Consider the following 12,490-nt stretch of genomic DNA (forward strand, 5'->3'; position numbering starts at 1 on the left):
GAATTCCATGATTTTGACCGAGTGACAAAGAAGGAACGGCGATATGTTTCCAAGTGACTTGGAGACTGACTTGGAGGGGGATGTTAAATTATTGTGTTCTTTATCTTATTGTCTGTGTTTTTCTTTGTGCTGCATCAGATCTGGAGTAACAATTATTTTGCTCTCCTTTATATGTTTGTACAGGAAATGACATCAAACAATCTTGAATCATCCCTGAAGAGGACACTCGATGTATCCTCAATTTTCGTGCCAAATTCTGGTGTATCACCTAAAATTCTACACTGAGTATCATATTCTGAGTTCTTGATCTCCTTAGTCTTCTACTCCATGTCTTGGCCATTGATGAATACATTATGTAAAGCATTCTGAAACCCAGATTAATGGTCTTCCATCACACTATGCTTTAGTTAACATCTCTGATATCAAGTGCATTTAGCAATCAGCCCTGTGAATCTTTCAAAGAATCGAGATTCAAAGATTCAAAGTACATTTATATCAGAGTATGTATACAATATACAATCCTGAGATTCATCTTTCCACAGACAGCCACAAAACAAATAAAACCATAAAACCCATTCAAAGAAAACATCAAACCCCAAATATGCAAAAATAAGAACAAATTATGCAAATGACAAAAAAACGAGCGAAAAATACAGAATATAAATCAGCAAACCACTAAGTTATCACAAGAGTTCAGGCATATTCATTCCATCTCAATTCAGTCTAACCCTAACCCTTTGTTATCTGCCGGCCGCAGAGCCAATCCCTCCTGATCAAAGTAGCAACAAGAAAAGGAACCAGAGACCAGAAACACATCATAATATGAACTACGGAGACCAACCCACAAACAGCATTGATGAAATCTTACCCAAAACCAGGACTCTGGCAGCATCGAGCGAGAGAGAGAGAGAGAAAAACCATTTGTACACAGACGTCTTCCTCTGAGAGCAGCGAGCGAGAGGGAAAGAGGTCACCCACGGGTAGTCAGCACTGAACACCCTCCCACCTTCCACTCTCATGAAGATGGACCTTTTGATCCATGTTCACTGTATATTTTTTGACCCACAGAACTTGCACAGTTCTTGCTTGATTATCTATTGGTTGCCAGTTGGACACCTACACAATGACCCCAACTTCTGAATATCTGTCCCAGCCTTATAGTTAATGACAACATTTGCATCCGTCTAAGTTACACCAAATTTTGTTGTCCCAACAAAACATTGTTCCATCAGCTGCTCAGTCAAAGATGCATTGAAGTGGAGAGGGGTCAGTTGTGTACCTTAGTGAAAAGAAATATAGCTGATAACTTAGACTGCTAGCATTGCTTCTTGTGACACATGATCTGACACTGCGGATAAAGAGAGGGATGCTACAATTACCATTTCTTGCCTGCCCTGAAAATTCCCCATTCAAAACCACTTCTCATTCTTAAACATTAGTACCACATCAATTGTCATCCATGCACTCCTTTGTCATCATAAATTCCTAGAGTCATAGAGCACTACAGCACAGAAACAGGCTGCTTGTCTCATCTAATCTGTGCTGATCTATTAGTTTGCCTCGGCCCATTGACCCACACCTGAACCATCGCCTCCATATCCCTCCTATCCATCTACTTATCCAAACTTCTCTTAAATGTTGAAATAAAACCCACTTCCGCTACTCGTTCCGTACTCTTACCACCTCAGGTTCCCTTTAATATTTCACATTTCACCCTTAACCTATGACCTCCAGTTCTAGTCTCACTAAATATCAGTTCACTAAAATGCTGACTGATATTCAGAGATAAAAATGTGAAAAAAGTTTGAATATATGGGGCTACCTTCAATGAATATCTATAATATAAATTTAAGAGCATTAAAAATGTTATATATAATTCAAGGTGAAGGGATGACATATTAATTGTTAAGTTCAACCAAAACCTTTAACATTTTATAATGATATCTTTTAGATTTTATTTGATTATTTTTTTACCTGTGTACTTTTTTCTTCTTATGTAGTTCCTACGGGCTAAGGTGACTTATTTTCACTCCATTTCTGAGGGACAAATGATACCTGTGCGTAATGATTTTGTGTATGGTATGGATGTTCAACATTAACTACCACACATTCATGACAGGATTTAATCCAATGGCAAGAAGGTTCATGTTGATTGTAAATCACATACATGCTGAATCCATGCATGTTACTTAACACACACACACATATGCTGCAATAAGCAAGAACATATATCAGTACTCATTTACAAACATCCACACTTTCACACACAGCACCCATGCGCTTTCCTCATGCATGTACATATAATGCGCTGTAAGGTTTCACTGCTAAGGTAATGGTTCTCTGTAGCAGCAATGTTTGCGTTATGACTAGAGATAACGGGGCTTTGGAATGCGTGGGATGTTGAGAGGGATGTTGTTCTTTCCTGTAGGTCTGGGAGCAGGAATTTCATGGTCTTTTGTTGGGGAGAGATGAGAAGAGAAGACGCGAATGGAGAGATTTAGTAGACTGCCGGACGGAGTGGACTTGGAGCGAGGGTCTGAGGGTTGGCTACGTTCCGAAGAGGTTGACAGGAAACCAGTGGACTGAACCGTGAGCTCCAGCATGTGCATTAGACTGTAGACTGCTTCATGAGAATGGGCCCTTTTTTTGTTTCTTTACTAACCATATAGTCAAATTAAGAATTATAAAGCTCAATCATCTAATTGCATGTTGTGTACTGTTTGCTATTTCGTGGTACGGATTTGTAACAGAGGACACATCACGCAGCATCCACCCAAACAAGATTTCTTAAGTTTGGCTGGGCCAGGGGCTGTCTGCCCCTAGATGAAGCCGCTAGCCAAACCGGGAGTTGCATACAAAAGACACAAACAGTCCCAGTACACAAACACAGACTCTCTTTCAGCACACATATGCAGACACAATCTTGCACGCCCTTTTCTTCTTGTAGCCCCACCTTACCTCAGTCCTCTTTACCTTTGCTTCCCCACCTTTTCTCCCTTCTCTCAACTTCTTCCACTTTCACACTCCCTTCCTACTCATCTCCCTCCCTGTTCAGTCCCTTCATGCCCTCAGAAACCTCCCTCACCATCCTTTGCTTCTTAATTCTTGTGCTCCCCTTCCACCCTGCTGCCCCATTCGCTAGTTGCCCATTACTCCCACCCTTGCAAAGTGCACCACTCCTCCTCTGCTAGTCCTGCTCTGTGACTGCTAATTGCCCTTGCCTCCAACTCCCAGCTGCACCAGTGCTCAAATTCCTAAACTTATTGCAGAACTAAGAAAACCTCAGGAATATCTTTAACAAGCCACACTGCCCTGTCTGAGTCAGCAGCTCTCAGTCTCCAGGTTCTTAATGACAAGAGAGTCAATTACTAACTTACTTAAGTCCATCACCTTTACTGGGCCATAGGCCCCCAACAGCAACTGCTAGAGTCCTCTATCTGTAATGTGTTCCTCGAGCTTGTATGGGGCACCGGAGAGCATTGGGCTGTGAGGTGTTTAGAGCACCTGAATTGGTTAATTGTTAACAACAGTTGTTAATTGTTTAGAGTTCCTTGTGTATTTTCTTGAGTGACTCACTCTGTGTAATGCATTCTTCTGGTGCTTTCTGTTCAACTTTGCTAAGTTTATTTTGATTGGCTCAGGAATTCCATATTACTTGTATTATTTAAGCAGATGCCCGATTATTGCTAATCGCAGGGTCCTGATTTTGGGAACGTTACTTCTCACGGTGTCGCTTATCTGAGTCACTGGTGTTCTTTTGGAATTATCATGAATAAACTCTCATGACCATCTCTGCATCGATGTCACTCCACTTAGGTTCCAATATTTCCAGCCCACATTGTGACACTGTCCTGGACCTGTAGCCAAAGATTATTCCTCTACTTGGGGTGAGCTCCTTGGAGCCTCTGCTGGCAGTTCTCTGAGTTTATATGGGATGGGGTTGCTAGCCCAATTCCAAACCCTCCTCCTATCGCAGCCGAACTTACGACCATCCATGATGTAGTTAAGACAGTCAGTCCTGATGCATTATTATCCAGAGTGGATTCATCCTGTTTTACCCACTCAAACCCTACTTCAAATAGCATTTCAAGGATGAGACTGGAATCCGAGGCCTAGTGTTTGGTGATTGTCATGTCCTGATCTCAAAGGTGAGGATCAAGGCCTGAAGATCCAATTGGAAGTCTGGAAGTCAAGACCGGTTGACGTGAGCTCAACGTCTGCAAATCTTTGTGAGCCCACTGGGGTTCTCAAAGGCCCATTTTTGGCATGTCCACATAAGAATGAGAATCTGAATCTGAGCTGGCTAGAACCTGGAAAAAGTCTTGGGGTTAGAGGACAATGTACGTGCATGTGCGGGATGGAGGAGAGGGGCTTGTTTTGCTATTGTTTTGTTGCTTGTTGTATTCTACTTTGTTGTGTCCTGTGTTGTTCTGTCGAACACTTCAAGCATGCGGTGTTGGTGCTGAAGTGTGTGGTGACTCTCACAGGCTGCCCCTAGCAAGCCCTCAGGTGTATTGGTTGTTAACGCAAACAACGCCTTTCACTGTATCTTTCAATGTACATGTGATAAATAAACATGAATCTTGAATCTTGACTATAAAATCATCTTGAACTGACAGAGCCTCATTGCTCAAAACCCCATGTACATTCAGAGTCAATAATGGCCTTCCATCATTCACTGCTTAGCAGCTGAAGTGAATAACAGCACTGGAGTTTATGATGTATAAATATATGCTTCACAGAACACAAAGTGGCACTTTGCTTGATTGTCAGTAATCTCTCCCCAGTCATTAATGTCAGTTGAGTATCACTGCGCTGCTGCCACAACATACCATTTACAATGCATTAAACTCAAGGTTTACCACTTGTGTGAAAAAAAATCATCTTATCTTAATCTCTTGTGGAGAATTCTCACTGAAAAAGTCTATCACCTGTTTAATGATAGATCATGATTCCCTGATGTTGCAGGTAAGGCCATTATTTAAATGAGATATATTGGCTTGCAAAGTGTGGAAGCTACCTCACATTGAGATGTGAAATCCTTATGCCCATCTTAAAATCTCTTCTAGCTTTTGATCAATGTTGTGGAGCAAGGCTAGATTCAGGAACTAGATGGCTTGAGAGAGAAGAGAGAAGAGACAGAGAGAGAGAGAGATGCACACAAATGTGTGTGAGAAAGAACACTATTTAGAGATTCTGACGATCATGAGATTTCCAAGAGAAGAAGGATGATAGGAAATGATGGCTGAATTCCCTATAATTAATGACATCCAGATACACATGAAACAATGCCACTAAGTATTGCACAGACTCTCAATTTGTGTACATATGTCAAGAGTACATCTGTAGAACTTGAATCTCACATAAATGTCCAGCCCTCAGCTACAGCAGCCACACATACACACAATCAAACGCACATTTCCTACAGTAGAGAAAGAGGCCACTTTGCCCATCAAATCTGTACAGGCTCATCAAACAATCCCACTTCTCTACTACTTTTTCCCATGACCTCTTCTCCCCACAGTCCCATCAAGACGCCAACACGCATGAATGTCGGATCACGTCACTGGACAGACTCCGAACACTGACTCCAGTACCACCAACGCGGGTTCCTACGGCCATGGACACCCCCTCAGAGACTCCGGCCTTGAACTTCCAGTCGGACCTCCTCGTGTTGCTATCTCCCCCCCTCCCCCCACCAGCACGCTGGATCCCAGCCTTGACCTCCGAGCTGAACCTCCACGTGCTGCGGTCTCCCCTTCCCCCACCACCATGCTGCCATCTGATCTTTCCGAGCCTGAGGTTCAATCACCGGTTCCCGGGCCCTCGGGGGCTTCAGCTTCCTCTCACCCCCACCCCTTCCCTGCTGACTCCACCAGCCTCCCACCCCCCTCAGACCAGAGCTCTCAACCCTGCCGGGTCTTCACCATCCCCTCCGACCCTCCTCTCTCTGAGGCTGAGCGCTCTGTCCTTAGTAAGGGCCTCACCTTTGTCCCCCTTCGCCCTCACCTCAGTGAGTTCCGCGTGTGCCAGGACGTGGAGCTCTTCTTCCGCCGGCTCTGTCTTGGAGCCCACTTCTTCGGTAGGGACTCTCCCACCCCCACCGATGACCCGTTCTCCTGTCTCCAACCCTCCTCCACCTCATGGACTCCCCGCCCAGGACTTCTACTCGCCCTGGATCTGTTCATCTCTAATTGCTGTCGGGACATTAATGGTCTCGACTTCACCACCCCTTGCTCCAAATCCAACCTTACCCCGTCTGAACGCTCTGCTCTCCATTCCCTCCGCAACAATCCCAACCTTACCATCAAACCCGCTGATAAGGGGGGTGCTGCTGTCATTTGGTGCACCGACCTGTACATAGCGGAGGCACGATGACAACTCGCTGACACATCCTCTTATCTACCCCTGGACCATGACCCCACTAGGGAGCACCAGTCCATTGTCTCCCAAACCATTTCCGATCTCATCAGCTCGGGAGATCTCCCATCCACGGCCACCAAACTTATAGTTCCCACACCCTGCACTTCCCGTTTCTACCTCCTACCTGAGATTCACAAACCTGCCTGTCCAGGCAGACCCATTGTCTCTGCTTGCTCCTGCCACACTGAACTAATTTCTGACTATCTCGACTCTGTTTTAACTCCCCTTGTTCAATCCCTTCCCACCTATGTCCGTGATACTTCCCATGCTTTACATCTCATCAAAGATTTCAAGTTCCCTGGCCCCCACCGCCTCATTTTCACCATGGACGTCCAGTCCCTATATACCTCTATCCCCCACCAGGAAGGTCTCCAAACTCTCCGTTTCTTCCTGGATTCCAGACCCAGCCAGTCACCTTCTACCACCACTCTTCTCCGCCTCGCGGAATTAGTCCTCACCCTTAACAATTTCTCCTTTGGCTCCTCCCACTTCCTCCAAACTAAAGGTGTAGCCATGGGCACCCGCATGAGTCCTAGCTACGCCTGCCTTTTTGTCAGCCATGTGGAGCAATCTATGTTCCAAGCCTACACCGGCATCTGTCGTCCTCTTTTCTTGCGTTATATCGACGAGTGCATCGGCACTGCTTCCTGCACACATGCTGAGCTCTTCGACCTCATTAACTTCACCTCCAACTTTCACCCCACCCTCAAATTCACCTGGTCTATTTCCGACACCTCCCTCCACTTTCTAGATCTTTCTGTTTCTATCTCTGGAGACAGCCTATCCACCGATATCTACTAAAAACCTACTAACTCCCACAGCTACCTAGACTATTCCTCCTCCCACCCTGTCTCCTGAAAAAATGCTATCCTTTTCTCTCAATTCCTCCGCCTCCGCCACATCTGCTCTCAGGATGTGGCCTTTCATTCTAGGACAAAGGAGATGTCTTCCTTTTTTAAAGAAAGGGGCCTTCCTTCATTCACTATCAACTCTGCCCTCCATCACATCTCCCGTACTTCATGCACCTCTGCCCTCACCCCATCCCCCCACCAGACCACCAGGGATAGAGTCCCACTGGTCCTCACCTATCACCCTACCAGCCTACAGATCCAACGTATAATCCTCCGTAACTTCCGCCACCTCCTACGGGATCCCACCACCAGCCACATCTTCCCCTCCCCCCCACTCTCGGCTTTCCGCAGGGATCGCTCCCTACGTGACTCCCTTATCCATTCATCCCCCCATCCCTCCCCACCGACCTCCCTCCAGGCACTTATCCCTGCAAACGGAAGAAGTGCTACACCTGCCCCCACACCACCATCCTAGGCCCCAGACAGTCCTTTCAGGTGAGGCACCACTTCACCTGTGAGTCAACTGGGGTGATATACTGTATCCGGTGCTCGCCATGTGGCCATTTATACATTGGGGAGACCCGCCGCAGACTGGGAGACCGTTTCGCCGAACACCGGCGCTCAGTCCTCCAGCAGTGGCGGGATCTCCCTGTGGCCACACACTCCCACTCCAATATGTCTGTCCATGGCCTCCTCTACTGTCAAGATGAGGCCACACACAAGTTGATGGAGCAATACCTTATCTCTCGCCTAGGTAGCCTCCTACCTGCCGGCATGAACATTCAACTCACAGACCTCCGTTGATACCCCTGCCCCCCACCCCTATACCCTATCCCTATCTATAATTTTAGTCTGGTTCTCCTTCTCTCTCTTTTCCCCCCTCATTATAATCTCCCCCCAGCCCTACCTTTCTTTATCTTTTATTTCCCATAATTCTCCACCTTCCCCCCAGCCCATTTCCCTTCAGCCTATCACTTCCCAGCTCTCTACTTCATCCCTCTCCCCACTTCTTATCCCCCCTCGACCATCCCATGTTACTTCACTCCTGATGAAGGGTTTCGGCCCGAAACGTCGTCACTACCTCCTCCCATAGGTGCTGTCTGGCCTGCTGAGTTCTGCCAGCATTTTGTGTCTTTATTTATTTCCAGCATGTGCAGATTCACTCGTGTTGCCTTTGAACACACTTCCCCTGTTACCCCATAGATTCTATGGAGGCAGGTGCCTTTAAGGTTCTGAGCTTGCCTGTGCCCCAGCAATCCTCAGCCAGAACCTTCCAATCACAAAAGAACTGAAGCCAGAATGCTATCGCAGAAGTACCTAATTGAAGTAAATTCGAGTTGCCTTCTTGTCAGTGGAGATCTGTGGAAAGTTAAAGTCAAAATAAATTCATTATCGAAGTACATATATGTCACTACATACTATCTTCCGTCAGGAAACTTAGAGGAGGCTTGACCCGAAAGCAGAGCAGCAGAGTTGATTTATTGGTGGGCTATAATAATGCCTTGTGCAGGAAGGCACAGAGTCGACTGTACTTCCTAAGAAGGTTGGCGTCATTCAATGTCTGTAGTGAGATGCTGAAGATGTTCTATAGGTCAGTTGTGGAGAGCGCCCTCTTCTTTGTGGTGGCGTGTTGGGGAGGAAGCATTAAGAAGAGGGACGCCTCACGTCTTAATAAGCTGGTAAGGAAGGCGGGCTCTGTCGTGGGCAAAGTACTGGAGAGTTTAACATTGGTAGCTGAGCGAAGGGCGCTGAGTAGGCTACGGTCAATTATGGATAACTCTGAACATCCTCTACATAGCACCATCCAGAGACAGAGAAGCAGTTTCAGCGACAGGTTACTATCGATACAATGCTCCTCAGACAGGATGAAGAGGTCAATACTCCCCAATGCCATTAGGCTTTACAATTCTACCGCCAGGACTTAAGAACTTTTTAAAAGCTATTATTAATGCTTTCTGAGATAGTGATTTAGATGCATATCATATTTTTTACTGAGTTAAGTATTGTATGTAATTAGTTTTGCTACAACAAGTGTATGGGACATTGGAAAAAAGTTGAATTTCCCCATGGGGATGAATAAAGTATCTATCTATCATCTATCTATCTAATTTTAATAATAGACAAAGTAACAAGCCACATGGGGTCACAACACGAGAGAACAAAATACTAAACACAAAAGGCAACAAGGTAACTTTGGGCAGGGAGAGTGAAAGCCAGGAGCAACTGATTGAGGCTGGATGGGTTGATGAATGAACAGGGGCTGTGGATGAAAACTGGGTTCTAATAGGCTGCAGGTGACGAGTCTGGAATAATAGCAGGTGAGTCCTATTAGCTGAGTGGAGACTGAGACGCCTGCTGAGTGGTTTCAGTTGGAGCAGGCCTGAAAGGACTCACCCCAATGGCCCAGGACAATCTAGATGGGGCCGGTGGGACTCATTGATAAGCAATAGAACTGGCGGCACCCAAAAACCTCTCCTCCGTACCCTTCCTGGTCAAAAAGATACTGCACATCCCGTATACTGCGACATGAATCCATCAACTGGCAAACCATGCACCCTGGATCATCTGCCACGATCCTAGGTTTGGAGATGCAGGCTCAGGTGGGTTAACTGGTCCATAGACAACTGACTAGGGGCAGGACATGGAGAAGGAAGGTGTGGTCCTGAGGGGTGGCAGCTGTAGATGGCAAATGACTGACTGGTGCGGTGGGTGAAAGGGCTGATGTATCAGAATGAGAGCTTGCGGGGGTTGGTGTGCAGACGCAGATCTTCGGAGAATTACCAGACACAGTCCCAGGTCACAGTAGTCTGGCTGGGCACTGATAGCGGTAGGCCTGGTGGATCTGGTTCACAAGGTCCCAGACAACTGGGATGAGGATCTGAGAAGATGGAGTCTGAGGGTTGGCCTCCGTTTCAGCTGAGTAGAACTGTCATGACAAATCATCTGCTTTTGTGTTCATGGAACCAGATCAGTAGGAGATGGTGAAGTTGAACTGTTCAAAAAAAAGGGCCCAACAAGCCTGAAGTGGGTTAATTTGGCAGATCTGTGTATGGATATGAAGTTCTGATGATCAGTCCAGATCAGGAAGGGCTCAATGTGACTCTATTCCTCCAAGAGCCATTTAATGGCAAGTAGCTTGCTGTCTCCTGCTCCATAAAATCGCCATGTAGGGTTGAACTTGAATGAGAAGAAGCCACAAGGACGTGTTTTCCTGTCCCATCCTTTTTAGGAGACGATGGCCACAGCACCCATGTTGGATGTGTCCAAAAGGTCAGGAAAGTTCTGATGGTGGAGAATAGGAGCAGTGGTGACGTGCCTTTTTAGATCCTTGGAAGTGTAGATTGCAACAGCAGACCTGGTTATATGTGTTGTCAGTGACCATATATAACCAAATAACAATTACAGCACGGAAACAGGCTATCTCGGCCCTTCTAGTCTGTGCAGAATGCTTACTCTCACCTAGTCCCACCAGCCTACACTCAGCCCATAACCCTCCAGTCCTTTCTTGTCCATATACCTATTTAATTTCACTTTAAATGACAATATCGAACCTGCCTCTACCACCTCTACTGGAAGCTCATTCCACACAGTTACCACTCTTTGCCTAAAGAAGTTCCCCCTTGTGTTACCCCTAAACTTTTGCTCCCTAACTCTGAACTCATGTCCTCTTGTTTGAATCTCCCCTACTCTCAATGGAAAAAGCCTATCCATGTCAACTCTGTCTATCCCCCTCATAATTTTAAATACCTCTATCAAGTACCCCCTCAACCTTCTACGCTCCAAATAAGGACCTAACTTGTTCAACCTTTCTCTGTAGCTTAGGTGCTGAAACCCAGATAGCATTCTAGTAAATATTCTCTGTACTCTCTCTATTTTCTTGACAACTTTCCTATAATCTGGTGGTCAGAACTGTACACATTACTCCAAATTTGGCCTTACCAATGCCTTGTACAATTTTAACATTACATCCCAACTCCTATACTCAATGCGCTGATTTATAAAGGCCAGCATACCAAAAGCTTTCTTCACCACCCTACCCACATGAGATTCCACCTTTAGGGAACTATGCACCACTATTCCTAGATCACTTTGTTCTACTGCATGCTTCATTGCCCTACCATTTACCATGTGTGTCCTATTTTGCTTAGTCCTACCAAAATGTAGCACCTCACACATATCAGCATTAAACTCCATCTGCCATCTTTCAGCCCACTCTTCTAACTGGCCTAAATCTCTCTGCAAGCTTTGAAAACCTACTTCATTATCCACAACGCCACCTATCGTAGTATCATCTGCATACTTACTAATCCAATTTACCACATCATCCAGATCATTAATGTATATGACAAACAACATTGGACCCAATACAGGTCTCTGAGGTACACCACTAGTTGCCGGCCTCCAACCTGACAAACAGTTATCTACCACTACTCTCTGGCATCTCCCATCCAGCCACTGTTGAATCCATTTTACGACATCAATATTAATACCTAACGATTGAACCTTCCTAACTAATCTTCCATGTGGAACCTTGTCAAAGGCCTTACTGAAGTCCAGATAGACAAAATCCACTGTTTTACCCTTGTCAACTTTCCTAGTAAACTCTTCAAAAAATTCAATAAGATTTGTCAAACATAACCTTCCACGCACAAATCCATGTTGACTGTTTTAATCAGACCCTGTCTATCCAGATAGGTATATATGTACCATCTCTAAGAATACTTTCCATTAATTTACCCACCACTGATGTCAAACTTACAGGCCGATAATTGCTAGGTTTACTCTTAGAACCCTTTTTAAACAATGGAACCACATGAGCAATACGCCAATCCTCCGGCACCACCCTTGTTTCTAATGACATTTGAAATATTTGTGTCAGAGCCCCTGCTATTTCTACACTAACTTCCCTCAAGATCCTAGGGAATATCCTGTCAGGACCTGGAGATTTATCCACTTTTATATTCCTTAAAAGCGCCAGTATTTCATCCTCTTTAATCATCATAGTTTCCATAACTTCACTACATGTTTCTCTTACCTTACACAATTCAATATCCTTCTCCATAGTGAATACCAAATAAAAGAAATTGTTCAAAATCTCCCCCCTCTCTTTTGGTTCCACACATAGCTGTCCATTCTGATTCTCTAGGGGACCAATTTTATCCCTCACTATCCTTTTGCTATTAATATAACTGTAGAAACCCTTTGGATTTATTTTC

Source organism: Hemitrygon akajei, chromosome 1 (genome assembly GCF_048418815.1).
Source record: "Hemitrygon akajei chromosome 1, sHemAka1.3, whole genome shotgun sequence".
Classification (NCBI taxonomy): Eukaryota; Metazoa; Chordata; class Chondrichthyes; order Myliobatiformes; family Dasyatidae; genus Hemitrygon; species Hemitrygon akajei.